This window comes from Canis aureus, chromosome 6 (genome assembly GCF_053574225.1).
Source record: "Canis aureus isolate CA01 chromosome 6, VMU_Caureus_v.1.0, whole genome shotgun sequence".
Lineage (NCBI taxonomy): Eukaryota > Metazoa > Chordata > Mammalia > Carnivora > Canidae > Canis > Canis aureus.
This window is the reverse complement of record NC_135616.1, coordinates 43,351,373-43,370,679: the sequence shown is the minus strand read 5'-3', so window position 1 is coordinate 43,370,679 and position 19,307 is coordinate 43,351,373. Positions and strand designations below refer to the sequence as shown.

The following is a 19,307-nucleotide window of genomic DNA, read 5'->3' as shown; positions in this document are numbered from 1 at the left end:
TAACACAGTAAATACTCCAATGAAGAATGCATATCCTCTGATACAGGAATGTTCTAAGAAGGTACAAGAATTCTTATCAACCCAACCTGGGGTGGGGCGGAAAGACCAGAATCAGAGAAGTCTTCAAAGAGGAAAAAATATGTAGCTGGTATGGTAGGCTGAGTAACAGTCCCCCAATAATGTCTGTGTCTTATCTCCAGTACAGGTGACTATGTAAGTAGCAAAAGGGACTTTTTTTTTTTATTTTATTTATTCATTCAGGAGAGACACAGAGACATAGGCAGAGGAAGAAGCAGGCTTCCCACAGAGAACCTGATGTGGGACTCGATCCCAGGACCACGGGATCACAACCTGAGCCAAAGGCAGACACTCAACCACTGAGCTATCCAAGCTCCTAGGCAAAAGGTACTTTTGCAAATGGGATTCAGTTAAAGATCTTGAGAGAGGAGGGATTATCTGGATGGGTCCAATGTAGTCTCAGAGTCCTCACAGGAGAGAGGAAGGAGGGTCCGAGTCCGACCGAGATGTGAGAGAAGCAGGTTGGGTTCTGCCCTTGAGCTTCCAGAAAGAACCAGCCCTGGGACCTCCTGACCAAAGACCAGTAAGACTCCTAATCTCTGAAACTGTAAGACAATAAATCATATTGTTTGTAGTTACTAGGTTTGTGGTGATCTGTCATAGTAGTAATAGGGACCCAAGACACTGGCTCACTCATTCCTGGGAACCTACCATTCCCAGCCATTTCCTTAGACACACAGACTCTCCCTTTCTTCCAGGGACTCTATCCTACCTCCGCAACTCATTCCCTTCACCAGAATGTACCCCGACATTACTAATGACTGCAGGTCCTCTGGAACGTTTGCTTTCCAGACTCGTGCTCTGTCCACCACTTTCTATTTTTCCAGTACACTCTCTAGGGCCTGATGCTCGCAATCCTCCAGTCCCCCTGGGTCCTTGAATCTACCGGCCTCACCACCTGTGCACTGTCCTTCATCCCCAATGGCCTCGCCTGCCTCCTCACCCAATTTAGATTCTTGGGCAATCGTCGTAAACACACCCTAGCCTCTCTCTTGCTTTCATGTCTTTGCCTGCCAAAATTCCACCCCTGCTTATATCCGATTGTCTGCCTACACCTTGTCTGCGCTTGGACAGCTGAGTGTGACCGGAGGAGACATACAACCACATTTAAACACAGAACCACTGATCTCAATCAGCGCTGATGCTGCCTAGCCCTCCTCCTGCACAGGTGTAGTCCCTGCACCCACCCTCTGCCCCCCTCCCCAGCTAACACATCTCCCCCCCCGCACCCCACCCTGCTTCTGATGTCGGGAGATGGGCTGTCAGCAGAAGGCTCCCACATGCCACATCCTGCCCTGCTCCCCACACAGGCTCTCCCACTCCCCTCTGGGACTCCCAGGGAACTGTCATAAGCCAACCTCTCCTTTCATGTGCCAGCTCCCGATCTCTGTCCCCTGTTGGACGACAGCACTCCAGACCTGGCTTCCCTCAGCTCCAACACAATTATTTCTCATCTCGGATTTGGCATCATCCCCATATTGCAGCAGAACTCCTTTTATCTCCTTGCATTCCTCTTGAACCCACTCCAGTCCAGCTTTCTTTTCCACTGTCTTACTGAAATAGCTCTCGTGGAGAGGTCAGCGCCAAACTCAATGGTCAGGCGCCAACTAAGTTCACTTTCCAGAAGCGTTTGACACAACGATCACACCATCTTCCTTGAAATGCTGTTTTGCTTTGGTTTCTGGGACACTCTTTCTCGGTTCTCCTCTGGCTCAACTGGTGACTCTTTGTTTCCACTTGTCTCTCCAACCTCTAGACAGCCTGGAGACCCAGGGCTCAGTCTTTAGAACTCTTCTCCATTTACTCCTACTCCTCGGGGATCTCATCCAGACCCATGCTTTTAGTATGCTCACTGTTCCCAAATTTGTTTCCTCCCCCTCCCTCCTTTAAAAAGATTTATTTATTTAAGAGATAGAGAGAGCACAAGCAGGAAAGGAGAGAGGGAGAGGGAGAGAATCTCCAGCAGACTCTGTGCAGACCGTGGAGCCCAATGCAGGGCTCCATCTCATGATCCTGAGATCACGACCTGAGCCAAAGTCAAAGAGTTGGACACTCAACTGACAGTGCCACCCAGGCACCCCTGCGTCTCCCTTTTGAACCCCAGCCATTGCCTTCACATCTCCACTTGGATGGGTAACAGGCATATCAAATAACAAGTCTCAGGCTGCACTTCAGCTTGCTGCCTCTGCCCCAGTGACATACCATCACACCTGCTACTCTTGTGGGTTTTCCCGCCTCTGTAAATGGCAAGTCTATCTCTTTAGAGACTCCAGCCTCCCCTCTTTTACCCACACTCTATGTCTAAATCCATCAGCATATCCTGTCAGCTGTATCTTCATGGTACGCTCAGGCTCCAAGCACTTACCATCTCTACCACGATGACTAGAGTCCTAATCCTTTCATCCCCCCCTCTCCTGGGTTGTCTTATTGGCCTCCTTGTTGATCTCCTTGTTTCTTCCCTGGCTCCCTGTCCCAGAAAGAAGGATTGATTCTCAATGTAGAAGCCATTTATTTAACATTTATTTATTTACTTTAAAGATTTTATTCATTTATTTGAGAGACTATGCAGAAGCAGGGGCAGAGGGAGAGAGAGAAGCAGGTTCCCTGCTGAGCAGGGAGTCCAACGTGGGGCTCTATCCGAAGACCCTGAGATCATGATCTGAGCTAAAGGCAGACACTTAACCCACTGAGCCACCCAGGCGCCCCTTAACAAATATTTATTAATGCAACATGTGCTCTGTTTGAAATGTGAGATCCTGCCAAGTGTCTGCTGCATCTCTAGATGCCAAACCTCTCCGCGGCCAAAAAGCTGAAAATGCCCCTTTGACCTCATTCTGAGCAGCCCATTCTTGACCACTGTACTTCCAGCCGCAGTGGTCTCCTTGCTGTCCTTCAAAGAAGCCAAGCACGCCTCTACTTCCAGCACTGGTATTGGACGTTCACTCCCTTTAGAATGTACACCCCCACCAAATCTCACGGCTTTCTTTTTCACTTCTTTCAGGGCTCATGGAATGAGGGAGAACTTTTATAAAACAGTACTGTCTTACTTGCAACCCTAGAATTCCCCATTACACCGTCCTCCCCTGTATTCTTCTTATGACATTTGTTTATGCTTTAACAATACTATGTATATTTACCTGTGGATCTGATTATGGCTTAATTCCCTCCACTAGAATATAAACTTTATGAAAGCAGGAATTTGAGTTATTTTACTCACTGCTATATTCCTGATGCTTAGAATCCTTTCTGACATGTGGTAGATATTCCACAAATACTTGGAGGATGAACAGGTTTGCTAGATAAAATATTGGATGTCCAGTTACTTTTGAATTTCAAACAAATGACATATTAATTGTTTAGTATCAGTACATCTCATGGACTATTTGGACATACTTATACTAAAAAATTATTTCTTGTTGATTGGAATTTTAAATTTATTTATGTGTCCTGTATTTCTATTTATGAAATCTGGCAATCCTATGAACATATGAATACTTGATGAAGGTTTTAAAGAATTCTGGAGGATGACAAAGGGTAAGAAAAGACATTCTGGCAAAAGAGTGAATTTGCAAAGGTGCACAGGTGTGAAAACAGTGGCACTCATTCAGAGAAGAATGTTTTAGAAAGGCTAGACTATCCCCAACTTTGTTGGAAAATAAGCTTTTAAAGGGTCAGTTTCAACACTTGGACAGACTTAAAGTCTCATCTTTACAGATGAGTGATATTTAAAGTTTATAGGAGGGGCACCTGGGTGGCTCAGTGGTTGAGTGTCTACCTTCAGCCCAGGTCGTGATCATGGAGTTCTGGAATCGAGTCCTGCATCAGGCTCCCTGCAGGGAGCGTGCTTCTCCTTCTGCCAATGTTTCTGTCTCTCTGTCTCTGTCTGTCTGTCATGAATAAATAAATAAAATATTTAAAATTTTTTATAGGAAATATAGAAGACAGAATCTTTGTTTCTCCACCATACCCCTCTTACAGGGAAGGATATGCAAAATACCACAGGGACATTTGGGGGTGGGAGAAAATATATTTTTGCTCTTTCAACCTTGGAATTACATGAAGCCATTAGCTTCATATGGTTAATAACCACATTATTAACATTGCTGATATTGCTGGTCCTAATGTCTCTGGGCTAAGTCCCCTCCCTTATAATAAAGTTATGTACTGATTAGATCTTTTCTCCTGAAAGAGATGTGGCCTTACACAGTGATGCTACGATGTGGTGTCTGTGGGCCTTTTTCAGACTGAGGCACTCATTCTCCCAGTTGTCAGGAGCACTGGCTGCTCTGATTTGAATGATTTTCTGTGAGTTGCCATTAGTCAAAGTGAGCCATTTTGCCCAAGTCATACTCTCAACTTGGGTGGCCCACAGCCCAGCCCAGAACTCCCTTTGGGACCAGCTGAGGCCCTCACCATGATTGCAGAGCAATTCCTGTCCTCTCTCCCTCAGTCCTCTTTCCTTGTCTCCTTTCTGTTTTGACCTGATAACACTCCTCCATTTATCAATCTAATGTATGCTAATTCCTGGCTCAGAGTCTGCTTCTTGGGCACTTGATTGGATGAGCACTGGGTGTTATACTATATGTTGGCAAATGGAACTTCAATAAAAAAAAAAATATTGAATTAAAAAAAAAAAAAGAGTCTGCTTCTTGGGGAGCTTCACCTAGGAGAGTTGGTTCCAGGAAGGATCTGAAGAAGCCAACTCTAAAATGGATTTGGGACTGGGTTACTCATTGGTCACCAGCCACTGGTTCTCCCTCAGCTCATACCTAAGGACCATGGAATGCCCCTATGACCAGTTGATTGGGAGGGAAAAGGTCATGCTAATTCATAGGGTCTGCTTGGAGTATGGATGCAAGACGAAAAGGGACCCTCCTGCACTACTGCTGTGTGACAGCCATGTGGGGGAGACCCTGGAAGACAAAGAAGGAAATCCTACCAGTTGGCAGACTTCTGGATGGTGCTTATAGTCATCTACTTTGGGTGGTTAGTTTCCCTGACAATATTAGGAGATTGAGGATGAAGACATCTGTAGAAGAGGCATGTTGGTGGGCCTCTGGGCGTGGCCCAGAGTGTGATGGGTTTTAAATCCTACCATTAATGCCCAGCAGAGAATATCCACCAAGGAAGAGGTGCCAGAACCAAGTAGAAAGAATGACAACTGGTAGTTATCAGCCAGCCCATCATCAACCAAACCAGTGATGGCATAATAGGCACAGGAACAGATAGCCATGGTGGCAGGAGTAGGGCTACACATGAGCTGAGAGCATGGACTCTCACTCACCAAAGCTGGTGTAGGTACTGGAACTGCCAAATGTCCAACCACCAGCAACGTAAGCTGACTTTGAGTCCCCAGTATGGTACCATCTCTCAAGGAGACCTGTTAGCTACTCATGGCAAGTTATCAACACTGGTCCCCTTCTACACTGGAAAGGGTGGCAATTCATCTTGGCAGGAATCAATACATAGATGTGGTTTGCCTTTCCTGTCCACAGAGTGTTAGCCAGCACCACCCTCTGAAGGATCACAGATGGTTTGATATAAAACCATGTGATGCCTTATCAATCTGAGGCACCCACCTTATAGCAAAAGGGGTGTAAAAGTAGACAAGTGACCATGGGGTCAACTGGACCCTGCTCCCTAGCAGGGTGGAATGGTCTTTGAAGGGGCTGCTGAGGCTTAGGCTTGGAGATGATAAGCAGCCGGAATGGGGCATTATCCTCCAGGTTGCAGAACATACCCCAAATCATCTAGCACTATGTGTGCTATGTTCCCAGAGGGAAGAATATGTGGGTCTGGGAAACAATGTGGTGGTAGGAGTGGCTGTGTTTATCATTACTGTCAGAGACTAATGGGAATTTGTGCTTTCTGTCCTCAAAACTCTGGACTCTGTGGACCTAGAGGTCTTGTACCTAGAGGGGAAACCACTTCCATTAGGAGACACAGCAATGGTTCCATTAAACATTAAGCTATAGTTGCTGCCCAATCACTTCGGGCTCCTTGTTGTAAGAGACAAGAAGAGAAAAGGAATCGTCACCCTGGGGTTGTATCATATTAGTGACACAGCAGGGGTCATCGACTGTGGTCATCAGGAGGAGGCAGGGCTGCTGATACACAATGGTGCCAGGGATGGGGTGGGGGAGGGATATGCTTGGCCCCCATATCACCTCCAGGAGAATTTCGTGTACTTCTTTCCCCAAATTTGATGGTAAGTGGATAAGATGCCATAGTCAAAGCTGGAGAAGGACATGGCAACCAGGGTCTCAGACCTATCAGGGATGAGAGTCTAGGTCTCCCTACCAAGTGAGCCACCAAGACCAACAGAGTCATCAGTCAAGGATGAGGGGAATCTAGAACAGGTGGTGGAAAGGGAAATGATCTGTTGGCACCGTAGGACCCATTGCTGCGGTGACAGGTTATAGTTCTTCCTTTTTTAAATTTTCCAGGAAAAAAAAAAAAACAGCCAGAATCCTGGAGGAACTGATTGCAGAACTTGCTTTACAAAGAAAATAACACAGGCAGCAGAAAGGGTGGACGGTGATACACTCACTGTCCAGATCTTCCCTTCAGGACTGAGATACCATTTCTCCAGCTGTTGGAAGTGTTGGCAGCTGAAGGCTCTCAGCTGAGTCACTCTCCAGAAATGCTCTTCGTCCCTTGCCCAGGAACATACCCTCCCTGGGGCCAGTTTCCAACCAAAGATAGTTGGATGGGGGATACAAAGGTCTAATCTCTTTGCATCAAAGTGGGACAAGGCAGGCTCTGCACAGCACTCCTGTGTCTGCAGCCTGGCTTTTATACATCCCAGCTCAACTCTTCTACTTCCTTGGGTCTCCATTGGTGCTGATCCCAAAGACACTCCCCAGTGAACTTCCTGTACACAAATCTGTTTCAAAGTCTGTGTCCCAGGGGATGTGACCTAAGAAAACATTGTTGCAAATTTATTACAATTTATTTCCAGGGAGAGTTAAATAATATGAGGAACAAGCTGAGGAAAGAGTCATTATCTGATAATTTATAAAGGAAATGGCACAGAATAGTGAATAGAGCTGAGAGGTAAGAAGAGTGTTGTTGTGTTGAGCTTTATAGACGGGGCAAGAATCCCTGTTGGGACTGTTTCCAGAAGGGAATCAGAGTGATGGAGGTGAAATAGAATCAGAGGGATGGAGGTTTGTGCAAAGAGGATTAGGTAAAGCAATGCTCTAGGAGAGAACATATGGGAGACATCCTGCGTGTCCTACATCCCCTCAGCCCACCTTTATATTCTGGCCGTTAACATAACTGATGTTGTGTGGGGTTCAGTGGGGCTGGCTTGCATCCCGATCAGTGAGAACATCCTTGGCAATGTGCAGGTGCAACCTGACAGCAGCTCACCTCAGCCCTACCACATACCTCTCAACTTCTAGCACTTTCTGCCCTGTGGGATGTCTGTAGGAACCCATTCAGCCATCCTGACACAATGGTTGTGCAAACCTGGCAGGGAGTTTCATTGCCTGTGGAAGCCCCTGACCCAATGGGAGATGCTCAGGTGGACAGGTTTGAGGAGCATTTTACATGGGCCCCTTCAAGAGTTGCTCAATCCTGAGCCAAATGGCCAGCTTTATAACACACCTGCAGATTGTTTTTCCTCCTTCCCTGTTTTACTCTTCCCAGTCTTATTCCTGCTCCTTGGGATCATTTTCCAAAATAAACTACCTGTGAGCAAACTCTCTTCCTGGGCTGGACTTTTTAGGGAAACCCAGGCAAAGACAGTTGGAACCAGAACTCCCATTCAGAGGGGATCTTTCACCAGTCAAGGGCCTCTGGTGTTAAGTGGGAGGACAGCAGTCCCTGGCTTGCAGCAGCATCCTAATCATGAAGAATTTCACCAGGAGCAGGTGGGATCACTGGAACACTCGTATGCCACAGTAATGGCACCCAAATGGTATGGGAACAATGCATATTATGTGGGTGTGCAGTTGGCCGAATCTTGTTAACAGCATCAGAAGTCCTGAAAAGGAAAGTGACAGGCTTAGATTAATCAAATATCCACTTAAGACATTCAGGGAAAGCCAGAAAAGGGATTTAATTATAAAGATACAGAGCCACAACAGAGAGTAAATGCCAGAGTCAGAGCCCCTGGAAAATGAAAAGGGAACACCGGTTTGGATGAACTAGAGAAATTTGGCCCCCCGATTCCCTTGAGGTCTCCAGGTTGGTGGAAGTAGCTCAAAATCCCATGTTGGAGGAGGGGAGCCTCTTCTCTCCTGGAGACTCTTCAGAGACCTTACTTGAGGCTCTTGCCTCACAGATGAATGTCCTCCTCTGGATCTCCTGCTGCTTCCTTTTGTTGCCACAAGATCTGGCTAATAGTCACTGGCAGGAAATGGGAAGGCATAGCTGGAGGCAGATCTTGATGGAACTGGGCTAGGAGGGCAGGATCTAAAGCTGGGGGTGATGGGGAAAGAGGGGAGAATTAGTTGACCTGACAGTGTTCTATGATTAGAAGTTTCATCTGAATCAGTTGTTAATGTGCGGGGATTGCTCTGTATAAATATTGAACATATTGGTGACCAGCAGTAAATGAGGGAGAGATGCTGGAACTATCTTTCAGAGTCTTGAGAATGGGGTTAGAAAGCTCAAGGAGATAGAAATACAGGAATGGATTTATTATATGATACGGAGAACCCATCCATGAGCATGCAGTCCATAGAACATCCCCTCCACTAAAGCAATAAGGATGTGCTAACGAGGGGCACCGGTGTCTTTGGAAAGTCCAGTGATGGTTATGCCCCACAGGGCAGGAGTAGAACTGGGCTCTCCAGTATGAATGGAGGTGAGAGGATTCTGGAATAGCAGAGCCCAGGCGTGGCACTTAACAGACAAGGGCAGGGTGGATATAACAGGATCAGGCAGCAAGGTGAGAGCCTAGAACAGATGCCTCCTCTCGGAGTTTTGTGGCAATGGCTAATAAATAGACCATAGTGATTCTAGAGAGGCAAGATAGATGGGTGGCTGATTGAAATGCTTCTTCGCTTACATAACCAGAAATACTTGAGAGCTTGGTGAGCAGAAGGCTAACATCAATTGAAGAAGCGGAAAATCATGACCTCTTGTCCAGTTTCCAGGTCTGAGCTAGTTCTACTCACAGAGGTCACTGACTGAAGGAGAGACTGGGTCCACTTGAGAAAGGAGCCTATGATGCTGCTACCGGAATAGACTTCGTTTCCACCAATTCTTCCTCATGGAAGAACTCCCTCATTCTTCCATGACCCGTGGTCATATGCCAGAATCAGTATAGAGAGGGAAAAGGGAAATTACCAAGCCTCTGGGGGGTATTGGATATAAGGGACTCAAAATACCATGACAATCCCCTGGTCTTGGTAGAAACTTATGGAAGCCAGGCGATAAACGGAATCCTGCATAAACCCATCTGACAGTGGGTCTAGCGAGTCTGCAGACCCACCTGTGGCTACTACCCCAGTCCCCAAGTGCATAATTTGGATGCATATACATAACAGCAAGCAGAATCCTTACACTGAAATTCTGATTTATGGAGTTAGAGCTCTGGTAGGAAGGAACACTTGGAGGTCCTTAAAACTGCCCTCCTCCAGCCAAGGTAGTAAACAGAAGCAATTATGTATCCTAAGAAGAACTGTGCAGCTAGGCCGAGGGATGCAGAGGAAGTGGCTTTGATCATACCCCATCCAATCCACCTGTATGGTCCTTGTGGAAACCAGATGGACCAAGGCAGGCCGTGACTGGGTCTACTCAGTTGCACCTGTTGTATCAGATATTACATCTTTACTGTGATGTATTACATAGTGTCTGGCACTTGGAGTGCAGCTATGGATGTGGTGAATGTGCTCTTTCTGTCATCAGTAAAGGAAAAGCAGGACCAGTTTGCCTTTACAAGGCAGTCCCTGTCTTGCCACAGGGCTGTGTTAACTCTTTTTTCCTTCTGTGACAACACAGCCCACAGGGACCTTGACCATTTTGATCATCCACGGAGGCAGGATATCACTCTGAGCTGTTAGATTAATGACGTTATGCTCATTTTGATTCAGAGAGCAGGAATTAATGCAGATTTTGAATGTCCTAATCAAATCCGTGCATCAAAGGACGAAATCGTCAACACCGCAAGGACTTGTGGCTGGAATAAGATGTCGTTGCAGACAAGCTCTGACGATTACAGCCACCTTCCACAGAGGTTATAAAACTACTAGGGAGATTAGGTCCTGCTATTATTGTAATTTACCTGTAACAGACAATATAAGGAAAAGGCACTGAGAGGGTAGTCCATAATAACCTTTCATGTGTTTACTGAGGGTGCCTGCTGATTTTTAGGGATGACTATACTGCTGCTGCAATTAAGGAGCAAATGAGTGAGAGGCAACAGAAAAACCTCAGAAATACAAATTTGTTGTGTTGGGCATAACTTTCTAGTTGTTGGAAATGACATGGTTTCCTTAGAAATGGGCAAGTAGCCGCTGCTATTGTTCAGACAGACAAGTGGGGGGAAGATGCATAAAATAATAGGAGTGCACCAACAGGGGTGTGTGCTGGCCAGGTCTGAAGAGGATACCTGAGTCAGCACTGGGGTGGCGGGGTCCCCAGGAAGCAGGGATGCCCAAGGAAAGGCAGGGAGAAGGAGGAGCAGGGAAGAGCAGCAGTGCAGGGGTGGGTGGGGATCCTGGAAAGCAGGTGAGCTTGGGAAAGAGGGAGAAGCCAGTCTGTAAAAAGCTGACACGAATGAATAGAACAAAAGAATCAATGAGTCTGCGACATGTATAGGAAGAACAGCAAAGCTGAGTGATACCAAAAGACTGATCCCCCTCAAAAAAAAAAAAAATCATGAATGCCTTTCCCAATACAAAATCAATTGTTTATGGGAAAGAAAATCCCCAAATTATCCTGATAATTTGTTTTCATAAGTGACTTTTATCACTCTGCTTTGGGAGAAGTATTTTAGACATCTTGTAAAATACAAATTAGCGGGTGGGAGGGGGGGACCCAACCCACAATTGTACCATCCAGAGAGTAATTGCATTATAATGTCGATGTTTACTGTCCAAAGGTTTTGTGTGCATGTATTCTATTTTAATAAAAACAGGATCATGCTCTGCAAGACAATTTTGTTTAAAAAGGCATGGCTTTCATCTGTGAGAAGAACAGTAGTACTTCCCTCAAATCACATTCAATTTCTAAAAGGAAGCCAATGGACGACAGAAAATCCCTTCTGGGATTATTTTTTATTTGAATCCTCAACCTCCTATTTTCTTCTCCTGGAATGTGCTGTATCACTGCAGCGCGAAGCCAGGGCTGGGTCAGGCTCTGCCTGGCTCTTTCCCGCTGCCCAGATCCACAGCCCCCATCATGTGATGTTACTAGGAGCTTGCTACAGCTGACCCACATATTTAATTTATTTTTATGGAGCCTTTTTCTGGAACCAAACCAAACCAAAACAAACAAACAAAAAAAGCGTTGGGGGCCTATCTTCCACAAGAAATGAAGAGGAAGTAATATCACTCCTGCAGAACATCAGGGCAGGTCAGTGGTCCTACCTCGCCATGACCCTCTTGCAGGGAGTCTGCGGCTCACCGCCCGGGCCTTCTCCATGGTCCCATGTAAGACTGGACAGAAGCCAGGGAACTAATAGGGTGTACATAATGACTCAACGTCATCTTGCCTTCTTATTAACCGGGAGATTTTGATCAAGTTACTTAAGTTCTCTGAGCCTTGGCACCCTTTCATCAGCTAATGGAAATAATACCTATATGTTTTACAACAGTGGCAAGCGCTGAATAGGACTATATGGGCAAAGAATGAGCGTTTCTTCACTGTGTGCAGAAACAACAAACCACTCATTCTGCATACTTGACCACCAAATATAAGAGTTTATGGAAAGGGCAGGATTGGGACAGGTGGCCCAAAACCTACGTAATTTTGTCACCAAACCACTGACGATAACAATTCCCATCCCAATAAAATGCCCTCAGGTTACACTTCTAAAAAAATACTAAGTAGGGGTATCTGGGTGGGCTCAGGCAGTTAAGCTCCTGACTCATGATTTTGGTTCAGGCCTTGATCTCAGGGTCGTGAGATCAAGCCCCAGATTGGGCTCCACGCTCAGTGTGGAATCTGCTTACCCTTCTCTCCCTCCCTATCTCTCCCCCTGCCCTGCCCCCCTCACTTGCACCCTCTCTCCTTCTCTAAACTACATAAATAAATCTTTAAAAAAATGCTAAGTAAATGTAAGACTTGCCTTTAAGAAAAGGTGATGGCTGCTTGATGGAAGAGGGTATGAGTAAGAGTAGATGCTGCCAAGTTACGGATATGAGGGTGAATTGCACCAAGATCCAGGAAAATTTCCCAGTGAGTGCTTCCCAGACAGAGCCAAGAGGGAGACAGTGGGGTGAATGGGCACCTTGTTCAGCACTGGATTACTTCATGACTTCCGGTGGTTTCTTAATGCTTATTGAATAGTGTGCATTGAACTGTAAAATATTAGCATGTGTGTCCTGAGCTACAAAATATTGACATGAAAATCACATATGAATCAAAGCAATCTCAGTTATATAGATATTCCTGTTTCCATTCATGTATGAGCTAATTTGCATTACATACCTAGACGCTGGAGCAGAGCAGACTGTACTTAGTATAGAGGCTGTCTAGATGCAAATGCTCCTGGATGATTGTGAAACCATCGTCATCATCATTAACATCACACTCATCATCAAAATGATCATCATATACATTAGCCCTCACTCGCTGGGAATTTAGAAGAGAGAAGAAAGTTAATACACAGAACCAGCATACAAGAGACCACAAAGAAAAACCATCCTAATACAAGATTCTGACCCCAACTGGAGGCGTATGTTCCTGCTAAAATAGGGACCGGTTCTAGAATGTTGGCAGTTTTGAATTCCAGTTGAAAGTGACAAGTAAGAATAGAACCAGATGCCTTTTGGAATATTTATACTGAGGATATCAGTCTTTAATTCAGCATTTCTCACACGTTCTTCTTGTGGCAAAATGGTACGGTTGGGTTTATTTGGTGTCGGAAATAGAGAACACAATGACTCTCTCTGATTTTATTTTTATCAATTATCTACTAAGATGGGATTGTGAGTAAGGGTAAACCAAGTCTAATCCCTCTGTTTCACATAGTTTCAGATTCCACATTTATTGCAAATGGCCATGGAAAAATAGCTCATATTTTACCAAAGTTTGACCTTTATGGAAGAGCACTGATGTTTCTTCGCTTACACAGCAAGCCTTGGTCCAGCTTGATTGTCTGACGGAAATTTGTAGGAGGAGGCAATAATGATTTTAAGATTTAAAACAGGGGATCCCTGGGTGGCGCAGTGGTTTGGCGCCTGCCTTTGGCCCAGGGCATGATCCTGGAGACCCGGGATCGAATCCCACATCAGGCTCCCGGTGCATGGAGCCTGCTTCTCCCTCTGCCTATGTCTTTGCCTCCCTCTCTCTCTCTCTCTGTGACTATCATAAAAAAAAAAAAGATTTAAAACACAACAACATCACATAGAGCCTTCTTCAAATATTAATAAGAGCTTCCATCTCACACTCTATTTCGTGCCACATTCATTCGACTCTGCTTACACAAACTCTTGTCTCAGGCTGTCTCAGAGAGCCATGTTGGTTCAACTGGTAGCAGGAAACAGCTGCAAAGACAAAACTTAGCAAGTGGTGCTTGTTCTCTAGAAACTGTCCTTAAATGGCATAATACAATAGTATGAACTTAGACATTCAAGAATCAGGAAATTCTAGAGTAACAGTTCTTATATCGATTCAGCTATATAGCACATTTAAAATAGTTTAAATAATAGATCCTGAAAATATAAATTATAATGTGTTATGCTATCATATACCACTTGAAGGAAAAATGGGAAGACTTACTTAAGGCTGAAGAGATTGAGTATTGCTATGAAAACCTGTGGAATTTCTTATACTTTGATCACATAGATTCCTTACCCATATGCTTCATGACTATCATTTCTTCTAGATTTAGCTAGAAGGTCTATCAAAAGACAAAGTGATCATTTTGCTAAAGTCAGATCCCTAAATTACAATTTTTTGAATCAGGAAGCCTTAAGTCAAAGTTCTAGAAAAGGCCATAAACTGTTCTATTTTGTACTTGTTCTTACATACATTATTTAAATCTTTATGACTTTAGATTGGCTTGATTTTTTTCCCCTTCCTCCATTGGGAGTGCATTCCTGCCAAGTTGGAAGTTTGTAACAATCATTTTTGAATGACATAAATGCAAAAAAATCTCAACCGTCTGTCTGCAATAGGAAAAATTATATTTCTTTCACCATTGTTTTACTGCAAGTTCATGAAGCTATTTTTATAAAACTGTTTTTTTTCCATGGGGGAAGAAAGTTCAGTACAAACATGTTGACTTAAAACCCAAACTGAATTTTTCTAGGAAGGTCTTCAGTAGATGAGTGACTATATTATAGTTTTAAATATTATTACTTTAAAATATTTTTTGTTTTGATTTTCACTGACTTGAATGATTTGGGCAAGGTGACTGGTTTTTCTAAACTTCCTTTTCACGAAGTAAAATTGACAATAGTTTATGTAATAGACTACAGTTACCATTGTTATTTGTCTGCCCTGCAAGATTTCCCAACATCTTTCTCGGGTCCTGGGAGTCCTTCCCTGGGATAGCTTGATTGGCAGCCTAAGAAGGAACTATGTTGCCTCTGGAGTCAGATGCCACAGGCGTATGAAGGTATGTGGGTGAGTGAGAGGGTGGGACAGGTGGCCATCTTTTCCATCATGAGTGGAAGTCCATCTGTAGAAAAAGATAAAATCAAGCAGAGCCAGAAATGAGCAAAGTATGGGCTGACAGGAGTGGGAAGCCAGTGTAGCATTAGTGATTAGGCAAGGAGAGGGAGACCTTCCTTGTCTTCTTTCCACTTCCAGAAGGTCCCTCAGGTCCAATCAACCTCCTTGATCTATCTACAAGGTACCCCATTATCCAGAGCCTCTTAAACTAGGATATTTTCTTTGTATGCTAACGCTAAATATAAAGTTACATTTCTAATGTCTCCAACCCAACAAATCATACATAATACAATGTCTTTGCTAATTCTATTGCATAGGGTTGTATATAGGACAATGGTTCTCAAACTTGAGCATGCAAAAAAATTACCTGGGTGGAGAGGGCACTTGTTAAAACAGGGCTGGACACTATTCTTAGAATTTTTGATTCAGTCAATCTGGGGTAGAGATCTGGGAATTTGTATTTCCTTTTCCTTTTTTAGGTTTTTTTTGTTTATTTGAGAGAGCGTGAGCGTGTTCATGAGCAGGTGGGAGGGACAGAGGGAGAATCAGACTTCCTGCTGAGCAGGGACCCAGAACCCTGAGAACATGACCTGAGCTGAAGACAGATGCTTAACTGACTGAGCCACCCAGGTGCCCTGAGAATTTGTATTTCTAACAAGTTCCCAAGTAATGCTGACACTGCTGGTTCAGAGACTACATTTTCAGAAATGCCAGTGAAGTGTTAACACAGACCTTTATACAACCAGTTCATAAGTAACAGGCAACGTCATTAACCAATGAACTCCCCATCACTGAAAGTATTCAAGAAGCAGCTGGATCAAAAATTTTCAGGAATGCTGCGGGAGGGATTTTTTTTTGTTGTGTGAAAAAATACACTAATATTTCATGATTTTTAAAAATTTCTTCTAGCTGGGAGCAAAGGATTAAGAGAACACTCCATCTGGTTCTTCCAAATAGCAGAGAAACACAGGAAAACTGAATGTATTCCTGCCACAAATTCAGACTTGTTCAGTAAAGCAAGCACTGTGGTGTATTTCCATATTGACTTTGGGAAAAAATGCATCATTATTGTTTATGAAGTAAATCAGCAAACACACAGTTAGCCCCTCCTCCAGATTGCTAATAAAGCAGATTATGTCCTCACTCCCCAAACCCACCTAACAACTCTACAAATCATATACATGATAACAACAGCCAGAGTTTATCTTGTAACATTAAAAATTCTAATTTGAGGCAATTGATTTTTCCAGTTCCTGGACTTTGGTTCTGTTACTGTTACCAGTAGTTAAACCTAATGATTAGTCCACCAGAAATATCATGTGGGAAAGAAAAAATCCTTCGTTTCTTTTTAAAATTTTTGAGAAAGAACAGAGCATATTCAACAAAGGTGATAATGAAAACCTTGTAGCATTACTAGGTATGGTTATATTTTCATTGTGTTGCAACCACCTCTCAGGATTATTTCTTTATTTCTAGCATGGGAAGTGTCCATTTTTGAGTAATAAATTCAGGCTTATGTGCAGCTGGTTGAACCAGGACAGACACACCAATCGTGGGGCAATGTCTTTGATGTACTGTTGTTAAATGTGTTGAGTATCACCTCTGAGTGGACCATTCCTTAGAAACCATTCTTTTTTTTTTTTTTTTTAAGATTTTATTTATTCATGAGAGAGAGAGAGAGAGAATGGCAGAGACAGGCAGAGGGAGAAGCAGGCTCCATGCAGGGAGCCCGACATGGGACTAGAGATCCTGAGACTCCAGGATCACACCCCTGGCCAAAAGCAGGCCCTGAACTGCTGAGCCACCCAGGGATCCCCTTTAGAAACCATTCTTGAAGGAGCCTTAGTAGTTATTCTTTGATAAATAAGTGAGTCACAACAGTTTACTATCGTTGTGGTTTGAGTCTTCAAAAGTTTAACCAGGATATATTAGTCTTAATATACTTTAAAAAAAAACTGAGGAAAATGAAATAAATATCAATAGGCATGCTTTTGAAATTATAAATATATGGATCTGTTACCTACTAGTTTTGTCACTTTAGCCAAATCTCCAGATTCCTGAAGCTCCCCCAAGCTCAGTTTTCTCACTGCAGGGTTTGGATTGGATGTTCTCTGTATTCCTTTCAAAGCTAACATTCCACAGTCTGGTGGGGGTGGGGTAGCATTATGATTCATCAAGTTTTCTTTAAACATATCTTGGTTTATAGCAATTCCTAGAATTCGGGAGTTGGATCAGTTCCACACCTTTCTTTAGGAAGTAGAGACACAGAGAAAATGAGTAGCATGGGACTAAACTTCACAGGGAATGGTTACTTCATAAAAGAAGAAAGTCTGAAACTCTAGAGCAAGGCAGAAATCTGTGTATCAGAATTGTGGGCGTATTGGAGAACTGGTAGGGGAATACTGGTGTGACCCATTATTTATGGAGGTCCTCCCCTCTCCAAAGTAACAGATTGCTGTGGTTTCTTGGTGGAATTTCACCATATGTTCTGTGGCAGCTATATTGTTAACTCTTTTACATAAGGGGAAATGGAAATAATACAAGACAGTAATTTTTGCAGGTTTATGCAATAAGTCAGTGTTAAAAATCAGATTAAAAACCTGAGATTTAGGGGGCTTAAATGTAGTCACATGAGTATAGTCACGGGCAGGCACTGGAAAATTAAAGTAGAGGCCCAAAGTTAGCAGAGTTTCCTGTTTTATCAATGTGAAAACTAACTAACTTTAAAGGAAATAGTCACGGAGGAACGTTGTGTCGTCATTATTTACAAAAGAAACCATTCAAAGCACTATGCCAGCTCACTTTCAATGCTGTTGAAAATCAAAAAACAAACAAATAAAATTTGGTCCATTAAGTATAAATTAGCATAATTTGTGTGAGTGCGATTAAAAGGACAGGTAAACCGTGCATCAGTAAATGCAAGATATAGAAGGTTTTGTGCAAATGTCTATATACATTAAGTCTGAGGTTCCCGGTTTGAAAGGGATTAACTAAACTCAGTAGAAGTAAAGCCAAAGAAAATATACACTTCATCTGCGGAGAAAAAGAAAATGCTTAAATTTCTCTTGGTGATGGCATACGGCTACAGGATAATCACATCCTTGTAGGGATCCACTCTTGCATATTCACTTAATATAAAACACCCAGTCTTTACCACTCTGTTGAGCATACTGGCATAATTCACAGCAGATAAAAGAAATACATCCCTTGGCAACTTTTGGCTCACTATCCAGAGAATCTGCTGTTTGATATATTTAATAAAATAGTGAAGCTTGATATTGAATTTCTATGGTGCAGAAATATCCCAAGAATGCACACAGAAAAAATAAATAAGAATATGACTCTAGTAGTGAAACTGAAACAAATGTGAAGATGAAGGGACATCAAAGCAGAAACAAATGAGACTAGTTTCACATTCTAAACATTTTAAATTACTGGGAATTTATTTTATGTTGGCATCAATATGAGATCATACATACATGACATCTATAATATAATATTAAAAAAGAACTGTTTATATCTTAAAATGAATGATTAAAATAGGCTTGGATGCGCTATGTTGTCATATTTAAAAATGGATTCATCTAATAATTGTGGCTATAGCAACCGCCTTGATAAAGCCTAGAGTTTGGGCATGATAAACAAGACTAGAAGAAAGGAAGAAAGGACCTGGAGTAGTGGGAAGAGATTCAACAGACTGTGTCTGAAGCATATGGGATGATCATCAAAATGGAACTTAGAATGGAGCTCTATAGGTTTCATTCCACATGTCATATTCCTTAGCCAGTATCTTCACATGGCTTCACGTGTCTGCCCAAAGAATATAGTTGCATTAGCTATATTTTCTTACCTTCTGTATTCTTGATGCTCTGGCACTGAGGGCTTTGCAGACCTGGGGAATTACCCTTTCCAGGCTGATTCCTAGAGATAATAACTTGCCTGAGAGCACACTTTTGATATCCAAACCACACCCTGCCACACCCTGTAATCATTTTCTTTGATCACACTTTGGTCTGGGACACTAAACTGTCTTAATCACCCTGGGGTCAGGTACTGGACAACCAAACACTATTCCTACAGCCCTGAGCCTGCCAAAGATCATTCAGACTACTCAATCATATGTTTGGAGGGCTTGCTTACCTTGCCTCTCCCGTTCTTTCTGTGTAAAGCACTATAGAAGTTCCTGCCCACAGTTCGCCTCTCTCTGCTTGCTCATCTTGCTTTGCTACTTCCCTGTGTGGCCCTGTATGCTGTGGCATAGTGTGGCATGCCCCCTATTCCTAGGGGATTGTAAATATAATAAAAAAAATTCTTCCTTCATTGCAATCATTTTCATGTTTCATTTTTGTACATGCTCAGAACAAGTCCCTGGTACATTTATAGAACAATAGTGTTATGCAAATTTACTAAATTTTTCAACTATCCACATAGAC

General features: G+C 43.3%; 2 long non-coding RNA genes across 11 annotated transcripts; both read right to left on the bottom strand.

Annotated features, from left to right (window-relative positions):
* Window positions 1-273: 273 nt before the first annotated feature.
* LOC144315979 (uncharacterized) lies at window positions 274-5,643 on the bottom strand. 3 transcript variants are annotated; one of them, XR_013381725.1, is made up of 5 exons: window positions 5,018-5,643; window positions 3,854-3,965; window positions 3,296-3,373; window positions 2,444-2,545; window positions 274-623 (listed from the first exon to the last, which is right to left on the bottom strand). It is a non-coding gene; the product is annotated as an uncharacterized LOC144315979 (long non-coding RNA). The 3 variants fall into 3 exon arrangements; XR_013381724.1 differs by having other exon boundaries at window positions 3,854-5,643; XR_013381723.1 differs by having other exon boundaries at window positions 3,296-5,643.
* A 27-nt stretch (window positions 5,644-5,670) lies between these two features.
* On the bottom strand, window positions 5,671-17,040 carry LOC144315978 (uncharacterized). Of its 8 annotated transcripts, none has more exons than XR_013381720.1 (7): window positions 16,899-17,040; window positions 14,683-14,881; window positions 13,681-13,742; window positions 12,685-12,828; window positions 12,323-12,554; window positions 11,622-11,709; window positions 6,532-8,068 (listed from the first exon to the last, which is right to left on the bottom strand). It is a non-coding gene; the product is annotated as an uncharacterized LOC144315978 (long non-coding RNA). The 8 variants fall into 8 exon arrangements; XR_013381718.1 differs by lacking the exon at window positions 6,532-8,068 and adding an exon at window positions 8,133-8,505; XR_013381717.1 differs by lacking the exon at window positions 11,622-11,709 and having other exon boundaries at window positions 6,536-8,068.
* Between the last annotated feature and the right edge of the window lie 2,267 nt (window positions 17,041-19,307).